Source organism: Delphinus delphis, chromosome 19, assembly GCF_949987515.2.
Source record: "Delphinus delphis chromosome 19, mDelDel1.2, whole genome shotgun sequence".
Classification (NCBI taxonomy): domain Eukaryota; kingdom Metazoa; phylum Chordata; class Mammalia; order Artiodactyla; family Delphinidae; genus Delphinus; species Delphinus delphis.
In genome coordinates, this window is record NC_082701.1 from 22,097,053 (window position 1) to 22,124,245 (window position 27,193).

At 41.4% G+C, this 27,193-nt stretch overlaps 1 pseudogene; it reads right to left on the reverse strand.

The window, feature by feature from the left end:
• LOC132414973 (small ribosomal subunit protein eS19-like) lies at positions 1 to 26,849 on the reverse strand (annotated as a pseudogene).
• Between the last annotated feature and the right edge of the window lie 344 nt (positions 26,850 to 27,193).

A 27,193-nucleotide genomic window follows, 5' to 3' on the forward strand; every position in this document is an offset into this window, starting at 1 on the left:
TCAGGCCTCGGAATGGTTGCTCACGGGTGGTGGCGGTGGGACGAATGTCTGGGGGACAGGAGAATGGTGACGCCAGTTCCTGGCTGCTGGTCTAGACGTCAGTATCAGGGTGGGGGTGGGGAGAACACATCAGAGTTCCGCAGTCCCAGCCTGCACAGAGAGCCCCCCTTCTTGGGGCACAGCCATTGACCTCTGATGTGAACTTGCTTTTTAGGTTCAGCGACTCCTCCAGGTCTCAGTCAACATCAGTGCCTGGGGATTTTCCAGTGGGGAGAAGCCCTTTGGCTCCATGGGGAAGTGGCGAGGAGCTCATCCTCTTATCTGGTTTCCCCCAGATAAGAGGAGGACAGAGTGGGAGGCAGGAGGTGGGCAGGAGAACAGCCAGTGCTGTGTGACCTTGGGGTGCCATTGAGATGGCTGGTTTCTGTGAGTGACAGGGAAGAATCAGCATCTTCCTTCCCTCTCTGGCATGTTGGAGATCTGAGTTAGCGGCAAGCAGTGCAGAATATTGACAGCAATCCCTTCTGTTCCCAGATATTTGTAAAGAACTTAGTGGGCAGGAGGGGGAGAGGAGGGAGAAAGACGAGGCTCTGGCCCTAGGGCAGATGGAAAAATCTGAAGATGGAAGAGGGGGAGGGGAGAGCAGACAGACACAGGCCTTTCATTCTGACCCTTGCGAGGCATGAAATGCCTGATTGTGCCTGTGTCCTGAGGGTTCAGTGGGGCCTGGAGGTCAGGAGGTAGGGGGGAGGGGAGGGAGAGGCTGCTCCATCCCCTAAGCCCCTCGGGAACAAGATCCCCACACATTCTGCCACAGTCTGGCGAGGCTCTGATAGAAAGGGCTTCTTAGAGACGGGAGGATGGGGCATGGCCCCAGACCCTGCTCCCATACCCCTTGCCAAGTTTCAGGGCCTGGAGTTTTATCTGTGCAGGACTCAGCGCTGGTTGGGGGCAGGGGCCAGGAAGGAGTGTGTGTGTGTGTGTGTGCGTGTGTGTGTGCGCGCGCGCGTGTGTGTGTGCATGCGATTATCCCTCAGCCTGCAACTGGGACACCCCACTGCCCCAGAGCTGGCTGCTGCACGGCCGCTCCTCTCCCAGGGCTGCACTGGAAAGTTCTTCCTGGTGTCTCGCCTCAGTTCTTTCTGCCTCCACTTCTGTGTGATTACTCTCTGTTTTGCTCCCTGGGGGCAGGTAGGGGATTAGAGCCCTCATTTCCTGGGGTTTGTGCTGCCTCCTCGACCCAGGAAGAGGCATCCTGACCTGATATGGAAGCCTGGAGGCCTGGTCTGCCTCTCTGGTCCATTCTCCTGCCCACATACCTAGAGGGCTTGGCCGCTATGTAAAGTGATCCCCTCCTATCGGCATCCCCACCATCCACCCACTAATAAGAAGCTGGAAAAGAAGCTTAAAGGACCTCCAAACAACCACGATGGACACCACCAAGTTGCACACCAAAGCATAGACATTTTACATGTTAGGCAGCCCTCTGCTCTCACAATACCCCCCATCTAGGTCAGCAGTTTGCAAACGCTTTTTACCCCTGGGACTTTTGGTCCAAAGGATATCATGCAGAAGCAGAAAGAAATAAAACTGAGAAAAGTCCAGTTGCTGTGGTGGAAGCCGGGGTGGAGGGCCAGGGTATCTGTCTGCTGTGCTCCTTGGAAACCTTTCCAATCCCTCCCACCATCCCCTAGGGGCTTCTGAGAGACCCTGCAGGGCTCCCAGCGCCTGGCAGAGCACAGTTAGAAAAACACTGATCTGCAAAATCTAGTTTCTTAACTCCTGGAAGCTGCCAATCAAAGGGAATGGGGGCCGGCAGAGTTAGGAGTGTAAGTGACAGTCCCACAGGTGACAACTTGATGACAAGGGAAGGAGAGGTAGAATGATGCTTAAAAGCAGACATGCCAGCCCGAAGGGTTCAAGGCTGGGGCCATTTAGTTTGGGGGTGACCTTGATTACTCCTCAAGAATCTCCAGGGGCTGGACTCATGCTCAGAGTGGGGACCTGGGGCATCAAGGGAAGGTTATGCTTGCTGGAAAGGAATTAGATGAGAGATTTCTGCCCTCACCATGGTTAAAATACAAAAATATGGAACAACGTGGGTCCTTGAAGATGAACCCTGAGCTTACTGAATATGTTGACTCATTCAAAGACCTCATAGCAGTGGTTCTCAGCTAGGGTGATTTTGGTCCCCCCAATCCCAGGGAACATTTGGCAATGTCTGCGGACATTTTTGGTTGTCACAACTGGGGAGAGGATGCTACTGGCATCTAAAGGATAGAGAGAGACCGGGGATGCTGCTAAACATCCTATAATGCACAGGACAGTCCCCCTCGATAAAGAACTGCCCAGGGACTTCCCTGGTGGTCCAGGAGTTAGGACTCGGCGCTTCCACTGCAGGGGGGATGGGTTCGATCCCTGGTCAGGGAACTGAGATTCCCCCATGCCTTGCGGCACAGCCAACCTTTTAAAAAAATTTTTTTTAATATAAATAAAAATCACTTAAAAAAAATTGCCCAGTACAATACATCAATTGTGCTGAGGGTGAGAAACCTTGGTCTAGACTCTAGATGATAGCAGAGTCTTTACTGTATCTATTTATTCCGCCCACCAGAATGTGTTCCCAGAAGTTGGAAATAATGAGTCTTCTACTTGTCTACTGCATCTGCCTCTGGACTTTATGCAGAGTCGGTGCTTTGCAAGTATTTGCTAGGTGAATGTGTGAATAAATGACTTACCTGGACATGGTAGGCAGCCCTCTTCTTTCAGCCCAGAGCCCAGTTTGCCTTGGGGAAGGCGTGTGCTACTTCTTCAGTTTAGTTAATAGATCCTGCAAGGGATCTTGACCCTGGGCAACCCTGGGAGAAAGCTGGGGAGGGCTCCCTCAAAAGTGCCTGAGCTGTTGACTCAAAAAGAACAGATGCTCATTTGCAATGCAATTTACATATCACTTGCATATTGCTTTGAATATAATTTGCATGCTGCTCCTTTAAAGTCAAAAGGCACAGATCTCCCGCCTGGTCCTGCCTTTCCCACCTCTGTCCCTTCACTGTTTCTTTGCTCACTTTCTGGGGAACATCCACCTGTTGGGCCCACATTTGCTTCCCCAGGGCCTGGCACAAAAAACTTAAGAGACCCATTCATGGTGAGATGCAAAAAAAAAAAAAAAAAAAAGTAGCAGACCCCTTACATTTTGCCCATTTCTTGTGGTCAAGATTCTGGCCTTTGGTGTCCCACATGCTTGAGTTTCAACTCGGCCTCTGCTACTCCACAAACTGTATGATCTTGAGCGAGTTATTTAATCTCTCTGCCCCTCAGTTCCCTTATCTGTGAAATGGAAGTAATGATGGAGCTACTGTGATGATTCAGGAAGAAAATCTGTTAAAGTGCCAGGCATCTGGTAGGCACTCAAGAAATGTTAACTGTTGTGCTTACTATTATTCAAGCCTCGCTTCCTTGAAGCAGCTGTCACCAGGAGGAGCTGCTTTTCTGAACTTCTTGCTCTGCTGCTCATCCCTTAGCTGATCTCTTTTTTCCTTCTTGAAATTCTCTCTGCTCTTGGCTTTGAGTTGCCACTGTCTTCTGGATTTCCTCCCATCTTGCTGGCCACTCCTTCTTAGTCTGATTCCTTCTCCCCTGTCTACCTCTAAAGTTTGGAGACTGCCGGGGCTTGGTCCCAGGACCCCTCACCTTTTCTTCCCGGGTGTCCATGGCTTTAACCACTGGCTCCACTCCAGGGACCCTCAGTTATTTCTCCAGCCTGGAGACTTATAATCCACACCTACCTGCTATCTCCACTTGATGTCTAAAAGGCATTTTAAAATCAACGTTGTGATTTCTAATCCCTTTCCTCTCCCAGGCGTCCCTACTTAGTAAAATAGTACTGTCATCTATCCAGTTGCTCAAGCCCCCAAACTCAGTATGTCTTTGATTCCTCTCTCCTTCACCCCCTGTTTTAGTTATCTCTTGCTATGGAACACATTATTCCCCAAATTTAGTGGCTTAAAGTGATAAGCAATTACTATCTCACATAATACATACTTCTTTGGGTCAGGAATCCGGAAGTGACTTAGCTGGGCTCAGGGTCTCTCATGAGGTTGCAGTCAAGATGCCAGTGAGGATGCAGTCATTTAAAAGGATTGCTTGGGCTGGAGGATCTGCTTCCAAGGGGACTCACTCACATGCCTGTTAAGTTAGTGCTGATGGTTGGCAGGAAGCCTGCATTCCTCGCCAAGTGGCATCAGAGAGCTGCTTGAGCATCCTCATAACATGGCAGCTGACTTTCCCAGAATGAGTGATCTAAGAGATAGCAAGAGAAAGCCGTAGTCCCTTTTCTGATTTTCTCTTGAAAGTCTCACACTGTTACTTCTGCCATGTTCTATTCATTAGATAGGAGTCACTAAGTCCAGCCCATGCTTTCAAGGGGAGGAGAATTAAGTTCCATCTCTTGAAAGGAGGGATATCAAAGAGTTTGTGGGCGTATTTTAAAACCACTACCTAGGGACTTCCCTGGTGGTGCAGTGGTTAAGAATCCGCCTGCCAATGTGGATTTGATCTCTGGTCTGGGAAGATCCCACATGCCATGGGGCAACTAAGCCTGTGGGCCACAACTATGGATCCTGCGCTCTAGAGCCCATGAACCACAACTATTGAGCCCATGTGCCCAGAGACAGTGCTCTGCAACGAGAGAAGCCACCGCAATGAGAAGCCCGCTACTGCAACGAAGAGTAGCCCCCGCTGGCCGTAACTGGAGAAAAGCCCGCACGCAGCAACGAAGACCCAATGCAGCCAAAGAAAACCCAAACAAACAAAGAAATAAGTAAATTGGGACTTCCCTGGTGTTTCAGTGGTTAAGACTCTGTGCTCCCAATGCAAGGGGCCTGGGTTCGATCCCTGGTCAGGGAGCTACATCCCACATGCACGCTGCAACTAAGAGTTTGCATGCTACAACTAAGGAGCCTGCCTGCTGCAACTAAGACCTGGCACAACGAACGAAAGAAAGAAAGAGAGAGAGAGAGAGAGAAAGAAAGAAAGAAAGAGAGAAAAGAAAGAAAGAAAGAAAGAAAAGAGAGAAAAGAAAGAGCGAGAGAAAGAGAGAAAGAGAGAGAGAGTTCTGAACTTCTGCTTTAGTCCAAGATGGAGTAACAGGCAATGGATTTACTCTCCCATCTGAAACAACTAAAAAGTCAGACAAAATATATGAAACAATGATGTTCAGACATTAGAAATCAGGTAGCACAGGACAACGATCCCTGAGAGAAGAGAAGCAAAGCTATAAGCTCTACAGTTGTCCCAGCCTACAACCTGGAGTGAGTTTCCAGGCCACAGCACAAGTAGGGGTAACTCAGGCAGAACCTGGTGATCTACCTGAGTTTTAGTAAATTTATACAGTTGTGCACCCAAGATGGTACATTTAAACTCAACCATATCAATAATTTCAGTCAATATACCTGGTCTAGACAATCTAATTAAAAGGCAGATAAAAAAGAAAGACCCAACTACATGCTGTCTTTAGGAAGCCCACCTAAAAATAAACACAAGTAGGTTAAAAGTAAAAAGCTATACCATGCTAACACTAATCAAAAGAATGCTGGAGTGGCTATATTAATATAAGATACATCATGTTAACACTAATCAAAAGGGCTATTTTAACATCAGACAAAATAGATTTCAGAGCAAAGATTATCACAAAGGATAAAGAGGGCCATTTTATAATGATAATAGGGTCATTTCCACAAGAGGACATAGATCTTTTTTTTTCTTACTTAAAAAAATTTTTTTAGGGCTTCCCTGGTGGCGCAGTGGTTGAAAGTCCACCTGCCGATTCAGGGGACACGAGTTCGTGCCCTGGTCCGGGAAGATCCCACATGCCGCGGAGCGGCTGGACCCGTGAGCCATGACCGCTGAGCCTGTGCGTCCGGAACATTTGCTCCGCAACGGGAGAGGCCACAACGGTGAGAGGCCCGCGTACCGCAAAAAAAAGCATAAACTGGCACCTGAGAGATGTTATTGCTGTAACTCAGGCAGGGTGGCCCATTGGGACAGAAGGGCAGAGAGGGGGCCAGGTATGTATTCAAATGTAATAAATCCAAAACAGATTTGCATTAGCTTTTGAAGACTATTTCTGTTAAAAGAATGGCTTTGCTGGCTAGTTGTTTTCAGCACATATCAAGTAAGGATTTAGCAGGCATGTGATTTAAAGCTATAGGTAAGTAACCTATTTATTCCTGAATCATATTTCCTCCAATTTGATTTTATGATATTCTGTTGGCTTTAATAAGCCTCATATCTGACAGTTGTAATCAGGTGGAAATGTAAGTAATTTAATCCATTTTGCTGTCTTCTAAGTTGCTCTGAGGTAAAAGTCATCTATTAAAACATGGTAGACAAGGGTTTAGTCAGTTATGAAACATATATTGGCAATGTCTTCTGTCATTTTTGTCCTTGATCCCAGGAATTTCTAGCAAAAATTTAAAAAAAGGGGGCTTCCCTGGTGGCGCAGTGGCTGAGAGTCCGCCTGCCGATGCACGGGACGCGGGTTCGTGCCCCGGTCCGGGAAGATCCCACATGCCGCGGAGCGGCTGGGCGCCTGAGCCATGGCCGCTGAGCCTGCGTGTCCGGAGCCTGTGCTCCGCAACGGGAGAGGCCACAGCAGTGAGAGGCCCGCGTACCGCAAAAAAAAAGAAAAAAAAATTTTTTTTAATTTAACTATAGTTGATTTACAATATTGTGTTAGTTTCAGGTGTTCAGCTTCAGATTCTTTTCCATTATAGTTATTATAAGATATTGAATATAGTTCCATGTGCTATACAGTAAGTCCTTGTTGTTTATTTTATCTATAGTGGTGTGTATCTATTAATCCTATACTTCTAATTTATCCCTCCCCCTCCCCTTTCCACTTTGGTAACCATAAGTTTGTTTTCTATGTCTGTGAGTCTGTTTCTGTTATATAAATAAGATGATTTGTATTATTTTTTTCAGATTCCACATATAAATATCATACAATATTTGTTTCTCTGTCTGACTTACTTCACTTAGTATGATAATCTCTAGTTCCATCCTTTTTGCTACAAATGGCAATATTTTATTCTTTTTTATAGCTGGGTAATATTCCACTGTATATGTACATATACCACATCTTTTTTATCCATTCATCTGTTGATGGACATTTAGGTTGCTTCCATGTCTTAGCTGTTGTAAATAGTGCTGCCATGACATTGGTGTATCTTTTTTTTTTAAATTTGTTTATTTAGGTTGCACTGGGTCTTAGCTGTGGCCTGCAGGATCTTTAGTTGTGGCATGTAGGATCTTTTAGTTGCGGCATGTGGACTCTTAGTTGCGGCATGCAGGCAGGATCTAGTTTCCCAACCAGGGATGGAACCTGGGCCCCCTGCACTGGGAGAGTGGAGTCTTACCCACTGGACCACCAGGGAAGTCCCAGTGTATCTGTTCAAATTAGAGTTTTCGTCTTCTCTGGATATATGCCCAGGAGTGAGATTGCCAGATCATATGGTAACTCTATTTTTAGTTTTCTTAAGGAACCTCCATACTGCTTTCCATAGTGGCTGCACCAGTTTACATTCCCACCAACAGTTTAGACGGGATTCCCTTCTTTCCACACCCTCTCCAGCATTTACTATTTGTAGACTTTTTGATGATGGCCATTCTGACTTTTGTGAGGGCTTTTCTCTAGTTGCGGCGAGCGGGGGCTACTTTTGCTGCGGTGCACTGGCTTCTCATTGCGGTGGCTTCTCTTGTTGCAGAGCGCAGGCTCTAGAGCACAGGCTCAGTAGTTGTGGCACACGGACTTAGCTGTTCCGTGGCATGTGGGATCTTCCCAGATTAGGGCTCAAACCCGTGTCCCCTGCATTGGCAGGCAGATTCTTAACTACCAGGGAAGCCCATTTCTTCCTTTCTAATCCTTGTACTTGTTATATAATGTTCTTGCTCTATTACATTGACTAGACTTTCTAGTACAATGTTAAGTAGTGGTGATAGAGACCTTCTTGTCTTGTTTTCTGTCTCAGAGGAGGGCTTTCGATAGTTTGGCATTTACCAGATTAAATAAATTTTCTTCTCTTCTTACTTTGCTAAGAGTTTTCTTTTTAAAAAAGCATGAATTAGTGTCAAATTTTTTCAAGTTCTTCTGAATCTGTTGAGATAACCATATGGGTTTTGTACTTTATTTTGGTAAAGAGATGAATAACTACTTGATTTTCTAATGTTAAATAAATCTTGCTCTCCTGGAATAAACCCAATTTGGTAGTTATGAATTATTCTTTTTTTTTAACCAATTTATTATTTATTTATTTGTCTGCATTGGTCTTAGTTGCGGCACGTGGGTTCTCTAGTTGTGGCACGCAGGCTCTAGAGTGCATGGACTTAGTTGCCGCGGCATGTGGGATCTTAGTTCCCTGACCAGGAATCGAACCCGCATCCCCTGCATTGGAAGGTGGATTCTTAACCACTGGACCACCAGGGAAGTCCCTGTATTATTACTTTTATATATTATTGTATAGGATATGCTAATATTTCATTTAAATTTTTTTCCATTTCTATTCAAGAGAGAGACTTTTAATTTTCTTTTCTTTGTAATATCCTTATTTTTTTAAACATCTTTATTGGAGTATGATTTCTTTACAATGGTGTGTTAGTTTCTGCTTTATAACAAAGTAAATCAGCTATACATATATATATCCCCATATCTCCTCCCTCTCGTGTCTCCCTCCCTCCCTCCCTATCCCACCCCTCTAGGTGGTCATAAAGCACTGAGCTGATCTCCCTGTGCTATGTGGCTGCTTCCCACTAGCTATCAGTTTTACATTTGGTAGTGTATATATGTCCATGCCACTCTTTCACTTCGTCCCAGCTTATCCTTCCCCCTCCCCATGTCCTCAAGTCCATTCTCTATGTCTGCGGCTTTATTCCTGTCTTTCCCCTAGGTTCTTCAGAACCATTTTTTTTTAGATTCCATATATATGTGTGAGCGTACAGTATTTGTTTTTCTCTTTCTGACTTACTTCACTCTGTATGACAGACTCTAGGTCCATCCGTCTCACTACAGATGATTCAATTTCGTTTCTTTTTATGGCTGCGTAATATTCCATTGTATATGTGTGCCACATCTTCTTTATCCACTCATCTGTTGATGGACACTTAGGTTGCTTCCACGTCCTAGCTATTGTAAATAGAGATGCAATGAACATTGTGGTACATGACTCTTTTTGAATTATGGTTTTCTCAGGGTATATGCCCAGTAGTGGGACTGCTGAGTTGTATGGTAGTTCTATTCTTAGATTTTAAGGAACCTCCATACTGTTCTCCATAGTGGCTGTATCAATTTACATTCCCACCAGCAGTGCAAGAGGGTTCCCTTTTCTCCACACCTTCTCCAGCATTTATTGTTTGTAGACTTTTTGATGATGGCCATTCTGACTGGTGTGAGGTGATACTTCATTGTAGCTTTGATTTGCATTTCTCTAATGATCAGTGATGTTGAGAATCCTTGCATGTGTTTGTTGGCAATCTGTATATCTTCTTTGGAGAAAAGTCTATTTAGGTCTTCTGCCCATTTTTGGATTGGGTTGTTTGTTTTTTTGATATTGAGCTGCATGAGCTTCTTGTAAATTTTGGAGATTAATCCTTTGTCAGTTGCTTCATTTGCAAATATATTCTCCCATTCTGAGAGTTGCCTTTTGTCTTGTTTATGGTTTCCTTTGCTGTGCAGAAGTTTTTAAGTTTCACTAAGTCCCATTTGTTTACTTTTGTTTTTATTTCCATTTCTCTAGGAGGTTGGTCAAAAAGGATCTTGCTGTGATTTATGTCATAGAGTGTTCTGCCTATGTTGTCCTCTAAGAGTTTTATAGTGTCTGCTCTTACATTTAGGTCTTTAATCCATTTTGAGTTTATTTTTGTGTATGGTGTTAAGGAGTGCTCTAATTTCATTCTTTTACATGTAGCTGTCCAGTTTTCCCAGCAACATTTATTTAAAAGGCCGTCTTTTCTCCATTGTATATTCTTGCCTCCTTTATCAATAATAAGGTGACTATATGTGCGTGGGTTTATCTCTGGGCTTTCTATCCTGTTCCATTGATCTATATTTCTGTTTTTGTGCCAGTACCATACTGTCTTGATTACTGTGGCTTTGTAGTATAGCCTGAAGTCCGGGAGACTGATTCTTCCAGTGCCATTTTTCTTTCTCAAGATTGCTTTGGCTATTCGGGGTCTTTTGTGTTTCCATACAAATTGTGAAATTTTTTGTTCTAGTTCTGTGAAAAATGCCATTGGTAGTTTGATGGGGATTGCATTGAATCTGTAAATTGGTTTGGGTAGTATAGTCAATTTCACAATGTTGATTCTTCCAATCCAAGAACATGGTATATCTCTCCATCTGTTTGTATCATCTTTAATTTCTTTCATCAGTGTCTTATAGTTTTCTGCATACAGGTCTTTTGTCTCCTTAGGTAGGTTTATCCCTAGGTATTTTATTCTTTTTGTTGCAGTGGTAAATGGGAGTGTTTCCTTAATTTCTCTTTCAGATTTTTCATCATTAATGTATAGGAATGCAAGAGATTTCTGTGCATTAATTTTATATCCTGTTACTTTACCAAACTGATCAATTAGCTCTAGTAGTTTTCTGGTAGCATTTTTAGGATTCCCTATGTGTAGTATCATGTCATCTGCAAACAGTGACAGCTTTACTTCTTCTTTCAAATTTGGATTCCTTTTATTTCTTTTTCTTCTCTGATTGCTGTGGCTAAAATTCCAAAACTATGTTGAATAATAGTGGTGAGAGTAGACAACCTTGTCCTGTTCCTGATCTTAGAGGAAATGGTTTCAGTTTTTCACCATTGAGAACGATGCTGTCTATGGGTTTGTTATATATGGCCTTTATTATGTTGAGGTAAGTTCCCTCTATGCCTACTTTCTGGAGGGTTTTTATCATAAATGGATGTTGAATTTTCTCAAAAGCTTTCTCTGCATCTATTGAGATGATCATATGGTTTTTCTCCTTCAGTTTGTTAATATGGTTTATCACATTGATTGATTTGCATATATTGAAGAATCCTTGCATTCCTGAGATAAACCCCACTTGATCATGGTGTATGATCCTTTTAATGTGCTGTTGGATTCTGTTTGCTAGTATTTTGTTGAGGATTTTTGCATCTATGTTCATTAGTGATATTGGCCTATAGTTTTCTTTCTTTGTGACATCTTTGGTTTTGGTATCAGGGTGATGGTGGCCTTGTAAAATGAGTTAGGGAGTGTTCCTCCCTCTGCTTTATTTTGGAAGAATTTGAGAAGGATAGGTGTTAGCTCTTCTCTAAATGTTTGATAGAATTCACCTGTGAAGCCATCTGGTCCTGGGCTTTTGTTTGTTGGAAGATTTTTAATCACAGTCTCAATTTCAGTGCTTGTGATTGGTCTGTTTATATTTTCTATTTCTTCCTGGTTCAGGCTTGGAAGGTTGTGCTTTTCTAGGAATTTGTCTATTTCTTCCAGGTTGTCCATTTTATTGGAATATGATTGCTTGTAGTAGTCTCTCATGATCCTTTGTATTTCTGCAGTGTCAGTTGTTATTTCTCCTTTTTCATTTCTCATTCTATTGATTTGAGTTTTCTCCCTTTTTTTCTTGATGAGTCTGGCTAAAGGTTTATCAATTTTGTTTGTCTTCTCAAAGAACTAACTTTTAGTTTTATTGATCTTTGTTATTGTTTCTTTCATTTCTTTTTCATTTATTTCTGATCTGATCTTTATGATTTCTTTCCTTCTGCTAACTTTGGGGTTTTGTTGTTCTTCTTTCTCTAATTGCTTTAGGTGTAAGGTTAGGTTGTTTATTTGAGGTGTTTCTTGTTTCTTGAGGTAGGATTGTATTGCTAGAACTCTTAGAACTGCTTTTGCTGCACCCCATAGGTTTTGGGTCATCGTGTTTTCATTGTCATTTGTTTCTAGGTATTTTTTGATTTCCTCCTTGATTTCTTCAGTGATCCCTTGGTTATTTAGTAGTGTATTGCTTAGCCTCCATGTGTTTGTATTTTTTACAGATTTTTTCCTGTAATTGATATCTAGTCTCATAACATTGTGGTCGGAAAAGCTATTTGACACGATTTCAATTTTCTTAAATTTACCAAGGCTTGATTTGTGACCCAGGATATGATCTATCCTGGAAAATGTTCCATGAGCACTTGAGAAGAAACTGTATTCTGTTGTTTTTGGATGGAATTTCCTATAAATATCAATTAAGTCCATCTTGTTTAGTGTATCATTTAAAGCTTGTGTTTCCTTATTTATTTTCATTTTGGATGATCTGTCCATTGGTGAAAGTGGGGTGTTAAAGTCCCCTACTATGATTGTGTTACTGTCAATTTCCCCTTTTATGGCTGTTAGCATTTGCCTTATGTATTGAGGTGCTCCTATGTTGGGTGCATAAATGTTTACAATTGTTATATATTCTTCTTCGATCGATCCCTTGATCATTATGTAGTGTCCTTCTTTGTCTCTTGTAATAGTTTTTATTTTAAAGTCTGTTTTGTCTGATATGAGAATTGCTACTCCAGCTTTCTTTTGATTTCCATTTGCATGGAATATCTTTTTACATCCCCTCACTTTCAGTCTGTATGTGTCCCTAGGTCTGAAGTGGGTCTCTTGTAGCCAGCGTATATACGGGTCTTGTTTTTGTATCCATTCAGCCAGTCTATGTCTTTTGGTTGGAGCATTTAATCCATTTTCATTTAAGGTAGTTATCGATATGTATGTTCCTATTACCATTTTCTTAATTGTTTCGGTTTGTTATTGTAGGTCTTTTCCTTCTCTTGTGTATCCTGCCTAGAGAAGTTCCTTTAGCATTTGGTGTAAGGCTGGTTTGGTGGTGCTGAATTCTCTTAGCTTTTGCTTGTCTGTAAAGGTTTTAATTTCTCTGTCGAATCTGAATGAGATCCTTGCTGGGTAGAGTAATCTTTGTTGTAGGTTTTTCCCTTTCATCACTTTAAATATGTGCTGCCACTCCCTTCTGGCTTGCAGAGTTTCTGCTGAAAGATCAGCTGTTAACCTTATGGGGATTCCCTTGTATGTTATTTGTTGCTTTTCCCTTGCTGCTTTTAATATTTTTTCTTTGTATTTAATTTTTGATAGTTTGATTAATATGTGTCTTGGCGTGTTTCTCCTTGGATTTATCCTGTATGGGACTCTCTGCACTTCCTGGACTTGAGTGGCTATTTCCTTTGCCATGTTAGGGAAGTTTTCAACTATAATCTCTTCAAATATTTTCTCAGTTCCTTTCTTTTTCTTTTCTTCTGGGACCCCTATAATTAGAATGTTGGTGCGTTTAGTGTTGTCCCAGAGGTCTCTGAGACTGACCTCAATTCTTTTCATTGTTTTTTCTTTATTCTGCTCTGTGGTAGTTATTTCCACTATTTTATCTTCCAGTCACTTATCCGTTTTTCTGCTTCAGTTATTCTGCTATTGATTCCTTCTAGATAATTTTAAATTTCATTTATTGTGTTGTCCATCATTTTTTGTTTGCTCTTTAGTTCTTCTAGGTCCTCGTTAAACGTTTCTTCTATTTTCTCCATTCTATTTCCAAGATTTTGGATCATCTTTACTGTCATTACTCTGAATTCTTTTTCAGGTAGACTGCCTATTTCCTCTTCATTTGTTTGGTCTGGTGTGTTTTTACCTTGCTTCTTCATCTGCTGTGTGTTTCTTTGTCTTCTCATTTTGCTTAACTTACTGTGTTTGGGGTCTCCTTTTCACAGGCTGCAGGTCTGTATTTCCCGTTGTTTTTGGTGTCTGCCCCCAGTGGCTAAGGTTGGTTCACTGGGTTGTGTAGGCTACCTGGTGGAGAGGACTGGTGCCTGTGTTCTGGTGGATGAGGCTGGATCTTGTCTTTCTGGTGGGCAGGACCACTTCCGGTGACATGTTTTGGGGTGTCTGTGACCTTATCATGATTTTAGGCAGCCTCTCTGCTAATGGGTGAGGTTGTGTTCCTGTCTTGCTAGTTTTTTGGCATTGGGTGTCCAGCACTGTAGCTTGCTGGTCATTGAGTGGAGCTGGGTCTTAGCTTTGAGATGGAGATCTCTGGGAGAGCTTTCACCATTTGATAGTATGTGGAGCCAGGAGGCCTCTGGTGGACCAATGTCCTGAGCTCGTCTCTCCCACCTCAGAGGCACAGGCCTGACACCCGGCCAGAGCACCAAGACCCTGTCAGCCACACGGCTCCAAACTCTGGAGCCCCACACTCTAGAGGCCCTCCTTGATGTGCTGCCTCTCCCCTTCTGCCTGTAATATTCTTAACATGTTTCAATATCAAGGAAATAACGGCCTCATACAATGAATTGAGAAGTGCATCTTGTCTTTCTTAATTTGGAAGAGTTTCTTGTAAAAGTTTTATATCTCTCCTTTAAATATTTGGAAGAAGTTACTGGTGAAGCCATCTGGGCCTGGGGTTTTCTTTGTGACTAGACTTTCGATTATTGGTTCAATGTCCTTAATAGATATGGAGCCAGACAGATTTTAAAATTTATTCTTGTTTCAGTTTAGGGAAGTTGTACTTCTTAAAGAATTTTCTCACTTCTTCCAAATTTGCAAATTTAATCATATAGTAATTAATAATATCCTCCTTATCTTTTTAAAACTTTTTAATGGAGGTATAACATGCATATAGCAAAGTGCACATGTCTTACAGCTTGATGAATTTTTCCATAGGTATATGGTATAACCACTCCCAGATCAAGATATAGAACATTTCCAATCCTCAGAAGCCCTCCCAATGTCCCTCCACCCCTTTCCACAGGTAACCATGTTTCTGACTTCTATCATCCTGTATTTTTTTATCTGTTCTTTTATCCCCCCCATTATTAAACTTCATATTAATGGAATTGTATGGTCCATATTCTTTTTAAAAAAATTTAAATTGAAGTAACGTTGCTGTACAATATTATATAAGTTACAGGTATACAATACAGTGATTCACAATTTTAAAGGTTATATTCCATTTATAGTTATTATAAAATATTAGCTATATTCCCTATGTTGTACAATATATTCTTGTAGCTTTTTAAAAAATAAATAAATAAATTTATTTATTTATTTTTGGCTGTGTCGGGTCTTTGTTGCTGTGCATGGGCTTTCTCTAGTTGCCACAAGTGGGGGCTACTCTTTTTTGCGGTGTGTGGGCTGCTCACTGCAGTGGCTTCTCTTGTTGCAGAGCACAGGCTCTAGGTGCATGGGCTTCAGTAGTTGTGGTGCGTGGGCTTCAGTGGTTGTGGCTTGCGGGGTCTAGAGCGCAGGCACTGTAGTTGTGGTGCATGGGCTTATTTGCCCGTGGCATCTGGGATCTTCCTGGACCAGGGCTCAAACCCTTGTCCCCTGCGTTGGCAGACGGATTCTTAACCACTGTGCCACCAGGGAAGCCCCCTTGCAGCTTATTTTATGCATAATAGTTTGTACCTCTAATCCACTACCCCTATGTTGCCCCTTCCCCCTTCCCTCTCCCCACTGATAACCACTAGTTTGTCCTCTATATCTGTGAGTCTGCTTCCTTTTTGTATTTGTTTTTGGCCGCACCACATGTGGCTTGTGGGATCTTAGTTGCCTGATCAGGGATTGAACCCAGGCCCACGGCAGTGAAAACACCGAGTCTTAACCACTAGACAGCCAGGGAATTCCCTTCTTTTTTGTTATATTCACTAGTTTGTTTTATTTTTTAGATTCCACATATAAATGATATCATACAGTATTTGTCTTTCTCTGTCTGACTTATTTCACGTAGCATAATACCCTCCAAGTCCATCCATGTTGCTGCAAATGGCAAAATTTCATTCTTTTTTATGGCTGAGTAGTAATCCACTATACATATATTCCACAGCTTCTTTATCTATTCATCTGTTGATGGACACTTAGGTTGCTTCCATATCTTTTCTAATTTTTAATTAATTAATTTATTTTTAGCTGTGTTGTGTCTTTGTTGCGGTGTGTGGTCACTGTGGTGGCTTCTCTTGTTGCAAAGCACGGGTTCTAGGTGCACAGACTTCAGTAGATGTAGAACACGGGCTTAGTTGCTCTGCGGCATGTGGGATCTTCCCGGATCAGGATTCGAACCCGTGTCCCCTGCATTGGCAGGCGGATTCTCAACCACTGCGCCACCAGGGAAGCCCTGCTTCCGTATCTTGACAACTGTAAATGATGCTGCTATGAACATTGGGGTGCATGTATCTTTTCGAGTTAGTGTTTTTGTATTTTTTGGATATATGCCCAGGAGTGAAATTGCTGGGTCATATAGTAGTTCTATTTTTAGTTTTTGAGAAACCTCCATGCTGTTTTCCACAGTGATTTCACCAATTTACATTCCCACCAACAGTGTACAAGGGTTGGTCCACATTCTTTTGAATCTGGTTTCTTTCACTTAACATTATGTTTGTGAGATTCACCCATATTATTTTATGCAGCAGAATTTCATTCATTTTCACTGTTGTATAAAATTCCATTGCATGAGTATTACACAATTTATCCATTCTACTATTGATGGACATTTGTTTTTTCTTTTTTTTTCCAGTTCTTGGCTGTACATTTTTTTGTTTTACTGGAAATACACATTCCTATTTGTCGTGTAACTAGGAGTGGAGTTGCTACATCATAGTGTAAGCTATGCTTAACTTTCATGGAAGCTGTCAAGTAGTTTTCCAGAGTGACTGTAGCAACTCATACTCCCATTATAAATTTCGAGTTTTAGACATTTTAGCCATACTTGTAGATGTGCCTTGGTATTTCATGGTGGTTGTAATTTGCATTTTCCTGATGCCTAGTGATTTGAGCACTTTTTCATATGCATTTGTTGGATATTTGAATATCCTCTTTTGTAAAGTGTACTCAAGTGTTTTGTCTATTTTTAAAAAATTAGATTGCTTGAGTTTTAAAATTAATTAGTAGGAATTTTTTACATGTTTTGTGGTTTGCTTTTTCAGCTTTACGGTGTCTTTTGATGAACAGAGGTTTTTAATTTTAATGAAGTCAAACATATCAGTCTTTTACTTTATCTTTAGTGTTTATTGCACCTTGATTAAGAAATGTTTGCCTTCCCCCAAACCATATAAATATCCTTCTACGATTTTTTTCAGAAGCTTTATTGTGTTTCTCTTCCACGCTTATATCTAGGATTCATCCCAAATAAGTTTTTGGATATGTTAGAGATAGGAGCCAAGATTCCATTTTTTCTGCATGGGTGGTCTGTTGTGCTAGCACCATTTATTAAAAGCACCATCATTTCCCCACTGAATTGCAGTTGCGCCTTTGTTGTATATTAGGTGATGATATATGTGGAGGTCTATTTCTGGACTATATTCTATACCAATGTCTATTTGCCTATCCTTGTGCTAATAATCTCTTACTGTAGATTTATCTCTCTGTCTATCTGTCTATCTATCTATCATCTATCTCTTTATAATAAGTTCTGCTATCTGATACTGTAAGTCTTTAAACTGTGCACTTCAAGATTGCCTTGGCTAATCTAGTTCCTTTGCATTTCCATATAAATTTTAGAATCAGTTTGTCCATTTCTACAAAAAAATCCTTCGAGGATTTTGATTGATATTTCATTCAATTTATTAAAGATTAAGAGAATAATTAACATATTAACAATATTGAGTCTCCTGATGGTTATTAACATGTTTATTTAGGTCTTTCATTTCTCAGACTGGTTTCTAGTTTTCATTAGTATTTTGCACATCTTTTGTTATGTTTATTCCTGGGTTATGTTTATTCCTGTGGCATGTGGGATCTTCCTGGACCAGGGATGGAACCCATGGCCCCTGCACTGGCAGGCAGATTCTTAACCACTGCGCCACCAGGGAAGTCCCTGATACTGTAAGTTTTCTAAGTTTGTTCTTCATTTTCAATGATTGTTTTGACAATTTTAGGTCCTTTGCATTTCCATACAAATGATAGAATCAGCTTGTCAATTTCTGTTTTTTTTATTATTATTTTTATTTTTGGATGCGTTGGGTCTTCGTTGCTGTGTGTGGGCTTTCTCTGGTTGTGGTGAGTGGGGGCTACTCTTCGTTGTGGTGTGCGGGCTTCTCATTGCGGTGGCTTCTCTTGTTGTGGAGCACGGGCTCTAGGCGCGTGGGCTTCAGTAGTTGTGGCACGCAGGCTCAGTAGTTGTGGCTCGCGGGCTCTAGAGCACAGGCTCAGTAGTTGTGGCGCATGGGCTTAGTTGCTCCGTGGCATGTGGGATCTTCCCGGACCAGGGCTCGAACCCTTGTCCCCTGCATTGGCAGGCGGATCCTTAACCACTGCACCACCAGGGAAGCCCCGTCAATTTCTGTTTTTAAAAACCTGCCAAGATTTTGATTATGATGGCACTGAATCTATCAATCAACATAGGAATCATGACATCTTAACAAATTCCCTTTTATTTTAGTTATCTGAGAGTTTTAAAGGTCATGAATGGGTATTAAATCTTGTTAAATGCTTTTTCTGCATAAAAATGATCAGGTAGTTTTTCTACTTTATTTTGTTAATATGATTAGTTACATAGGTTGATTTTGGAATAGCAAACCAACCTTCACTGTTGGACAAAACAGCATTTGGTCATTATTATTAATTACATTATTATTAATTACAAAAAAACATGAATTTGATTTGCTATTTTAAACAAATTTATTTATTTAGGCTGCACTGGGTCTTAGTTGTGGCACATGAGATCTTTGTTGTGGCATGTTTAGTTGTGGCATGCAGATTCTTAGTTGCAGCATGCGGACTCTTACTTGCAGCATGCATGTGGGATCTAGTTCCCCGACAAGGGATCAAACCCGGACCTCCTGCACTGGGAGTGCGGAGTCTTACCCACTGGACCACCAGAGAAGTCCTGATTTGGTATTTTTGTGTAGGATTTTTGTGCCTCTGTTTACGAGAGATATTGGCCATAACTTGCCTGTCTTGTAATAAGCTTGTCAGGTTTTGGTATCAAAGTTATTCAAGTCTCATAAAATGAGATGAGAAATGTTCTTTTTTTCTCTATTTTCTGAGTTTGTGTAAGGTGGTAATATTTCTTCCTTCAATGCTTGGAATAATTTCCCAGAGAAGCCATCTGGGCCTGGAGTTATCTCTGTGGGAAGATTTTAAATGAAAGATTCAATTTCTTTACCAGATGTAGGCCTATTGTGACCTCAAAATTTAGAGTATTCTTGTGATATTTTTGGATATTCCTGTGACATTTTTGGTAATTTGTATTTTTTTAGAGAAATTTTCCCATGTTACCTAAATTTTCAAATATTGACATGAAGTTGTTTGTAATATCCCCTTATTATTTTTTAACACCTGTGGGGTCTGTAGTAATGTTTCCATTTTTATTCCTAATATGACTTATTTTTGCTGCCTCCCCCATTATTTTTCTTGCTAGGTTTTTATCAATTTTAGTGGGCTTTCCAAAAACCAAATTTTGGCTTTGTTGACTTTATTGTATTTTTTTTTTTCTATTTTGTTGATTTCTACTCTTATCTTTATTGTTTCCTTTCCTCTACTTTTTTTTGGAGGGGTTGTTAATTGTTCTTCTTTTTAAAAATTCTTTAAATGGATGCTTAAATCATTGATTTTTATCTTTTATATTTTTCTAATATATAAATTTAAGTCTATACATTTCTCTTTAAGTGTGGTTTTAGCTGTATCCCATTATCATTCAATTCAAAATATTTTGTAATTTCCATTGTGGTTTCTTCTTTGGTACCATTGGTTATTTAGAGGCTTATTAATTAATTTCTAAACTTTGGGGGAGGGGGTTTTCTAGTTATCTTTTAGTTACTAATTTCAAATTCACTGAGTTCAAAGAATACATTCTGCATTATTTTAATAACTTGAAATTTGTTAAGACTTGCTTTATGGCCCAGCATATGGACAATTTTGTTAAGTGTGAAAATTGATATTTGAGAAGAATGTGCCTTCTGTAGTTGTTAGTTTCCTCATTTTTTTTTAATATATATATATAGTAGTCTATAAATGTCAGTTAGGGAAATTTGTTAATTATGTTGTCAAATCATCCATTTCTCTACTGATTTCTAAAATCTACTTGTTCTATCAGCTGCTGAGAGATATATGTTAAAAATATAAACTATAATTGAAGGTTTGTCTATTTCTCCTTTAATTCTGTCAGTTTTCACTTTATATATTTTAAGGTTATATTGTTAGGTGCATATAAATTTAGGACTGTTATGTATTCCTGTTTGATTGGCCCTTTTATCATCATAAAATGTGTGTGTTTTTAGTAGTACTTCTTGCCATAAAGTTTACTTTGTCTGATATTAATTTAGCTACACCAACTTCATTTTGGTTGGTGCTTGCATTGTATCTTTTTTCATCCTTTAATTTTAACCTTTCCATGTTCTTACATTTAAGATATGTCTCTTGTAAATAGCACATACTTGGATTACTTATTATAGTTTGACATCTCTCTCTTATAATTGGAGTATTTAGCCCGCTTACATGTCACATAAGTACTAATATAGTTGTGTTTAAATCTTCCCTGTTCTATTTGTTTCCTATTTGTTCCTATATTCTCGCTGGCAAAGGTCTCTGATTGCAGTGTAAGGGTTTGATTGGAGAAACACTTGAAGAGAAACAAGGATACCAGTTAAGAGATTGTAGCAGTTGTTTGGGTGAATAAAAAGGGCAGCATGGATTAGATTCATAGCAATGGGGATAGAGAGAAGTGGACAAATTACCTTTCCGGAGGTAGGAAAAGCAGAACTTAGCGATTGGATTTAGAGTGTGGGGTGAAAGAGAATAAAGGATCAAAGAAGACTCAGATTTCTGGTATAAGCAGCTTGGTGGATGTTACTACCATTTATTTTAAAAATTCAGGAGGGGAAAGAGGATTAAGGGAAAAGTTGATGAGACCAGTTTTGGAACAATCAACAGCCTAGTGGAGAGAGGTCTTATATGCAATTGAATGTATAGGACTGGAGCTTATATCTGAGCTGGAGATATTAAACTGGGAACTGCTAGAATATGGATGGCAATTAAAGCCATAGAATGTTAGGGAGTGAGGATAGAAGCAGGCCTAGAACAAAAACCTGAGGAACATCTAATAGGTTGAGCCAAGGAGACTAAGAAAAAGTTGTCAAAGAGATAATAAAAGGTAAACCAAGAAAATGTAGTGTCCTAGAGGCTGGGAGGAGAGTAGGTTTTAAGAAGGGGGAAATAGGTAACTGCTGTACGCTGCTAAGAAGTCAAATTAGATAAGAGCTAAAACAGGGGGGAGTTCCCTGGTGGCCCAGTGGTTAGGACTCTGCACTTCCACTGCAGGGAGCACAGGTTCAATCCCTGGTCAGGGAACTAAGATCCTGTAGGCCGTTGGGCATGGCCAAAAAAAAAAAAAAAAAAAAAAAAAAAAAAAAAATATATATATATATATATATATATATATATATATATATATATATATAAAACAGGTATGCCACAGCGTTAGAAAGAGTAGTTTGGAGTTGAGGGGGAGGGGAAGTGTAGCACCAGGTTGGAGTAGGTTGTGGAGTGGGAGGTGAGGAAAGAAGATACATTTAGATCACTATTCCAGTCAGAACAGGCTAGGTTTTGCTATGGCAATAAACCTCCCTCAAATCGCAGTAGGTTAAAGCAGGAATTGGCAACTTTTCCTGCCAAGGGTCAGCTAGTAAATATCTTAGGATTTGCGAGCTGTAGTTACTATCACAGGGTACAGAGACTGTAGTCTCTGTCACAACTACTCAACTCGGCCATCGTCACGGGAAAGTAGCCATAGATAACAGTAAACAAAAGGGTGTGGCTGTGCTCCAACGAACCTATATTTATGAAAATAGGCAGCAGGGTGGACTTGGCCTGTGGGCTGTAGTTTGCTGACCCCTGGGTTAAAGAACTCTGAGGGTCATTGAAATGTGCTGCTCAGATTTCCTTCAAGGAAACCTGCCACGTGGAGCCTAGGTGACTGACAGCTCCAGCTGCCATCCCTACGAATCCTTCACTGCATTTGTATTGAGGCCATGTTTCCCCTCTGCTGCTCAGCCATTGGGGTACTAGGGCTGGCCCATTCTTGTGGGACTTGGGACTCTACTAATGGGTAATTTTGGCTTGGGGACTATCTCCATCAGCCTTTCTTTTTTGTTTGTTTGTTTGTTTGGCCACGCGGCATATGGGATCTTAGTTCCCCCACCAGGGATCGAACCCAGCCCCCTGCAGTGGAAGTGCGGAGTCTTAACCACTGGACTGCTGGGGTAGTCCTTCCATCAGCCTTTCTGAAAGCTTGTTTTCCTGCCCAATCCTCCTGATTCCTTCTCTCCTCTCAAGGTGTCAGTCTTGCATTGTGGTCTGATGGCTCTCCATGCCTACTCTGGCTCCTAACCCTTTCTCCTTAACAGGCGTTTGCCCCAATAAATGCTTTGCCCATCTCACCCTATCTAGAGCTCTGCTTATTAGAGAAACCGAACTACCACAGCATCGTGGCTTGTTTCTTGCTTGGACTACATGGCCATCATGGGTTGACATGAAGCTCTGTTTCACATCATCCTCACATCAACGCAGGTTGGTTGGAACTTCCACCAGCTAGTTACTGATGGTCCCTCTGGCAAGGGAAATGCAGCATGGAAAATTGTGCACCAGTTCATAAAAGCATCTACCTGGAAGAAACACATGTAAATTCCATCCACTTTTCATTGGCCAAAGCAGGTGACATGGCCATCCCTAACTTCAGAGGACAGGGCAGTGGAATCTTACCATGTGCCAGGAAGGAAGAGACACAGACTAGTGATGAACTGTCCTAATGACAACTGCAATCACTTCCTAAAAGTTTAAGGAAGGTAAGTGGGAGACTTTGAAAGTTTTTTAGAGATCAGGAGAGGTAGTTAATAGCGTTGTCAAGCCATGTTCAGGTTCCATATAACATCAAGAACCACCCTTTTTTTTGGGTTCCTGTCTTTTCAGCTCTGTGTTTTTCTCTGGTAATACTCAGCTGCTTGGATATAGGCACAGTGAAAGCAGAAAGTTGGATTCATTCATTTTTAAAAAAATGATGCCTCCACGTACTATGAAAGCAGAGATTCTCTTTGTTTTGTTTAATGCTATGCCCCCAGCCTAGAACAATGATTGGTCAGAATAGGTGCTTAAGGGTTAAGAGTGGATCCCTCGGCTCTCATTGCCACTTTCTTAGGGATTACGATCGTGTGCGTGTGCGCGCGCGCATGTGTGTCCTTTCAGACCTTTTTATATGCACAGGCATATACTTTAAAATTAAAAACAGAACATTTATATAGTTTTCTGAAACTACCCCTTCACCCCAACAGCAGTTTAGTAAATATTTTAAAGGATAGATTCAATATTAGAATTGTTTTGGTTTGCAAGGGACAGAAATGTAATTCAAATTGGTGGGAGGGTTTTATTGATTCACATACTAAATTCCTACGGACATCTGACTTTAGGCACGATTGGGTCCAGGTGCCCAAAGTTTGTCTTCATGAATCTTTCACCAATACATGGCTTTGATTTCCTCTGGCTTCTCAGATCAACTCTTCCATGTGAAGTCAAGGTGGCCATAGAAGTTCCAGAGGCACTCCACCAGCTCTTCTTTCCGGGACACTGGAAAAATGTCACAAGGTGTTCTCTAATTTGACCCTCATTCAGATCACACGCTCTGCCCTAAACCATTCCGTTTGCTTGAGGGAGGATGACTCAGTGATTGATCAAGGTGAAGTCACATGACTGGGAGGGGAGCAGCCCCGCCCAATCGCGTGCGAGTGAGTGAGAGGGGAGGGGTTCTCCAGAGAGTGGGAGGTGGGCGAGGGCTGTAGCTGGGAGAGAGGGTGACGGATGCTGAAACAACAGATCTCTGTTGAAAGTGGAGTACAGCGATGAGGAGTGGCCCCCGCTCACCGCAACTAGAGAAAGCCCTCGCGCAGAAACGAAGACCCAACACAGCCCCAAAAATAAATAAATAAATTTATTAAAAAAAAGAAATATGAAAAAAATGAGATGACATAGATCAGTTAAAAAAAAAAAAAGAAAGTGGAGTAGTTTTCTCAAAGGATTCACTTAACATTTGATGAGTACTAATAAACTGCACCAAAAACTGTTGCCCCAGTTTGTATTCTCACCGACAACAATGTATACGTGTTCTTTTTTATCCTCGCTCCTGTGAACACTGAACATTATTTGTTGTATTAATTTTTTTAACAATTTAGCGGACAAAAATGGTAGCTCATTATTGTCTTAATTTGCATTTCCCTGACCCCGGTGAACGTGAACAACTTTTCACATGTTTCTCAGCCTTTTGCGTTTATCCTATAAATTGTCTTATTACTTTCGCCCGTTTTTTAAATTGGGTTTTCTAACTTTTTCTTACTGATTTTTAGGAGCTTGTTGTATATTAAGGGTAATAATGAAACTTATCTGTGTCTTAAATGTTGCCAATACTCCCCGCTTAGCGTTCAATTTTTAACATTGTGGTGCCTCTCACTGTAATCAAATCTGTTGATCTTTTTCTTCATGGTTTATTTCATGTCTCATAGAAGTCCTTCCCATCCCCAAATTATAAAAAACATCCTTCTATATTTCTTTCTGTTGCTTTTATAGTTTAACTCTTCACACTTAGATATTTAATCCATCTGGAATTCATTTTTATGTATGGATTTCACTTTTTTTTCCCCATAGATAGATAGCCACTTGTTCTAGCACTGTCTCCTTTCCTTGCTGGTTTGAAATGCTGTTTTTATCCTGTGCTAAATTCCCACGCGGTGGGAGGGGGAGACTGAGAGACATCTCAGAAGGTAAACAGAATGAGAGTGAGGGGGAGAGAGGGATCCAGGGTGACCACTTTTCCTGTCTGGGTGACTGTGTGGAACTGTGAAGTAGGAAGAAGTGCATGAATAGGGAAGGGGAGTAGCGTGCTTAGGTCAATTTGGGGGCATGTTACCTTGAGGTGCTCATGGACATGAAGGACATATTTAATAGAAATACATGATAAACCTTTATATTACAATATTCACTCTATGCAGACTGTTTCTGGACTATGCTATTGATCTATTTGCCTATTCATTTACTTGGTCATTCTGAGACAGGCTGGGACCTGGGACCTGGGACCCTTTGCTGCAGTGCTGCAGTGCTTGCACCTGGACAAATGTTTTCTTGAGCCACAGAATACAAGGAAATTATCAAAGACTAAAAATAACTGCATGCATGCAGAGTTGGGGCAAATTCTGGATAGCAAGATACAGAAAGACCAAGAAAAACCCAGCTGCCACTTCTGAAGAGCTGGGAGAAAAGCAGGGTACTGCGCAGACCCCCTGCACTCAACACCACCAAAGGGGGTGGGTAAACCACCTAAGCCCCCCCTCCAGCCTAACCCCTGGATGCACCCCTACCCTCACCCCATACAAGGAACCAGCCCCCACCCCCCCACCTCCCACCGGGAGGGAGCAAGAGAACTTGTTACTTGTTTTCGCTCCCCAGTGCTGCAGCAGGGGCTCCAGTCAAGGCTTGCCTGAATTTCTTAACTGACCTCTAACCAATTTCTATTGATTAGGGAAGGCCAAGAACCCTGGTCAGTATCAATTCTACAAATGTTTGTGAAGGACCTACTATGGGTGAAGACAAATCCTATTCCTACCGTAAAAGCAACTGTTTTATGGTACATTTGGATTAGTGGTGATGCAAGCAATTTGCACCCAGCCCGTTATCCTTATTTATTTATTTATTTTTGCGGTACGCGGGCCTCTCACTGTTGTGGCCTCTCCCGTTGCGGAGCACAGGCTCCGGACGCGCAGGCTCAGCGGCCATGGCTCACGGGCCCAGCCACTCCGCGGCATGTGGGATCTTCCCGGACCGGGGCATGAACCCGTGTCCGCTGCCTCGGCAGGCGGACTCTCAACCACTGCGCCACCAGGGGAGCCCTGGGGCTTGTCTTTTTATTCCTTTAACAGTGTCTTTCAAATAGCAGAAAGTCTTAATTTTCATAAAGTCCAATTTTTTCTTTTAAAGTGTCTTATCTAAGAAATCTTTGCCTAACCCAAGGTTGCAAGGATTTTCTTCTATGTTTTTTTCCAGAAATTTTATACTTTTAGGCTTATGTTTAGGTCTAGGATCCACTTTGAGATAATTTTTATATATGGCGTGAGGTATTTTATTTTATTTTGTATATCCATTTCTCCCAGGACCATTTGTTGAAAAGACTATCCTTCTTCCCCTAGACTGTCTTTGCAGCTTCGTTAAAAATCAATTGACCATATATGTGTGGGTCTGTTTATAGACATTGTATTCTCTTCCTTTGGTCTATTTGTCTATCTTGATCCCAATATGCACTGCCTTGATTGCTATAGCTTTCTAATCACCTTGAGTTTACATAGTGTAAGTTCTCCAACTAGTTTTTGTTTTTAAAGAATGAGGCAATTTATTAACCCAGCATTTGTTCTAATGCTTCTCGTAGGCAGGTGCCCCCATCTGGCAATTCTGTCTAGATCTCTCTGTCCCTGAGGTGTCAGCTTGCCACCCCCATCTTGGTCCTTGTCTACCATTTTCAGCCCTACCAGGGCTTGGAGGAACAGACAGGCCACACTCTTGGAGCCCTGCTGAAGTGGCTAGACATGATGTGGTTTATGTCCCCATAGATGTTGGTCTTGGAGCCAACCCAGCACAGCCCTGGAGATAGATGTGCAGCACTGTGGAAGCCACTCTATGTAGAACCAGCTCTCAGTGTAGTGAGCAAGCTCTTTATGCTTGGCCAGCTTGGTGGCGTTCACCCATTTAGGGACTTTCAGCTTCCCAGACTTTCTGAGGAAAGCTGTCAGAGCCCTGATGAACTCCTGCTGGTTCCTGTCTTTTACAGTAACCCTAGGCAACATCTTCTACAGTAACTTCAGGCACCCTGTGGCTTCCTTGCTGCCAGCCAGGGGGAAGGGCTGTCCAATGTTTTCCCGTCCTTCCGTTTCAAAGTTGTTTTGGCTATTCTAAGTCCTTTGTATTTCCTTAAGATTTTTAGAATCAACTTTTCGATTTTTACAAAGACCTGTGGGGAATTTGACTGGGATTGTGTTGAATTTATAGATCGATTGGGGGGAGAATTGATATCTTAACAGTATGGAGTCTTCTGATCCATGAGCATGGTATGTCTCTGCATTACTGATTCTTCTTTAATTTCTCTAAGCAGTGTTTTGTAGTTTTCAGTGTACAGGTCTTATATATCCTT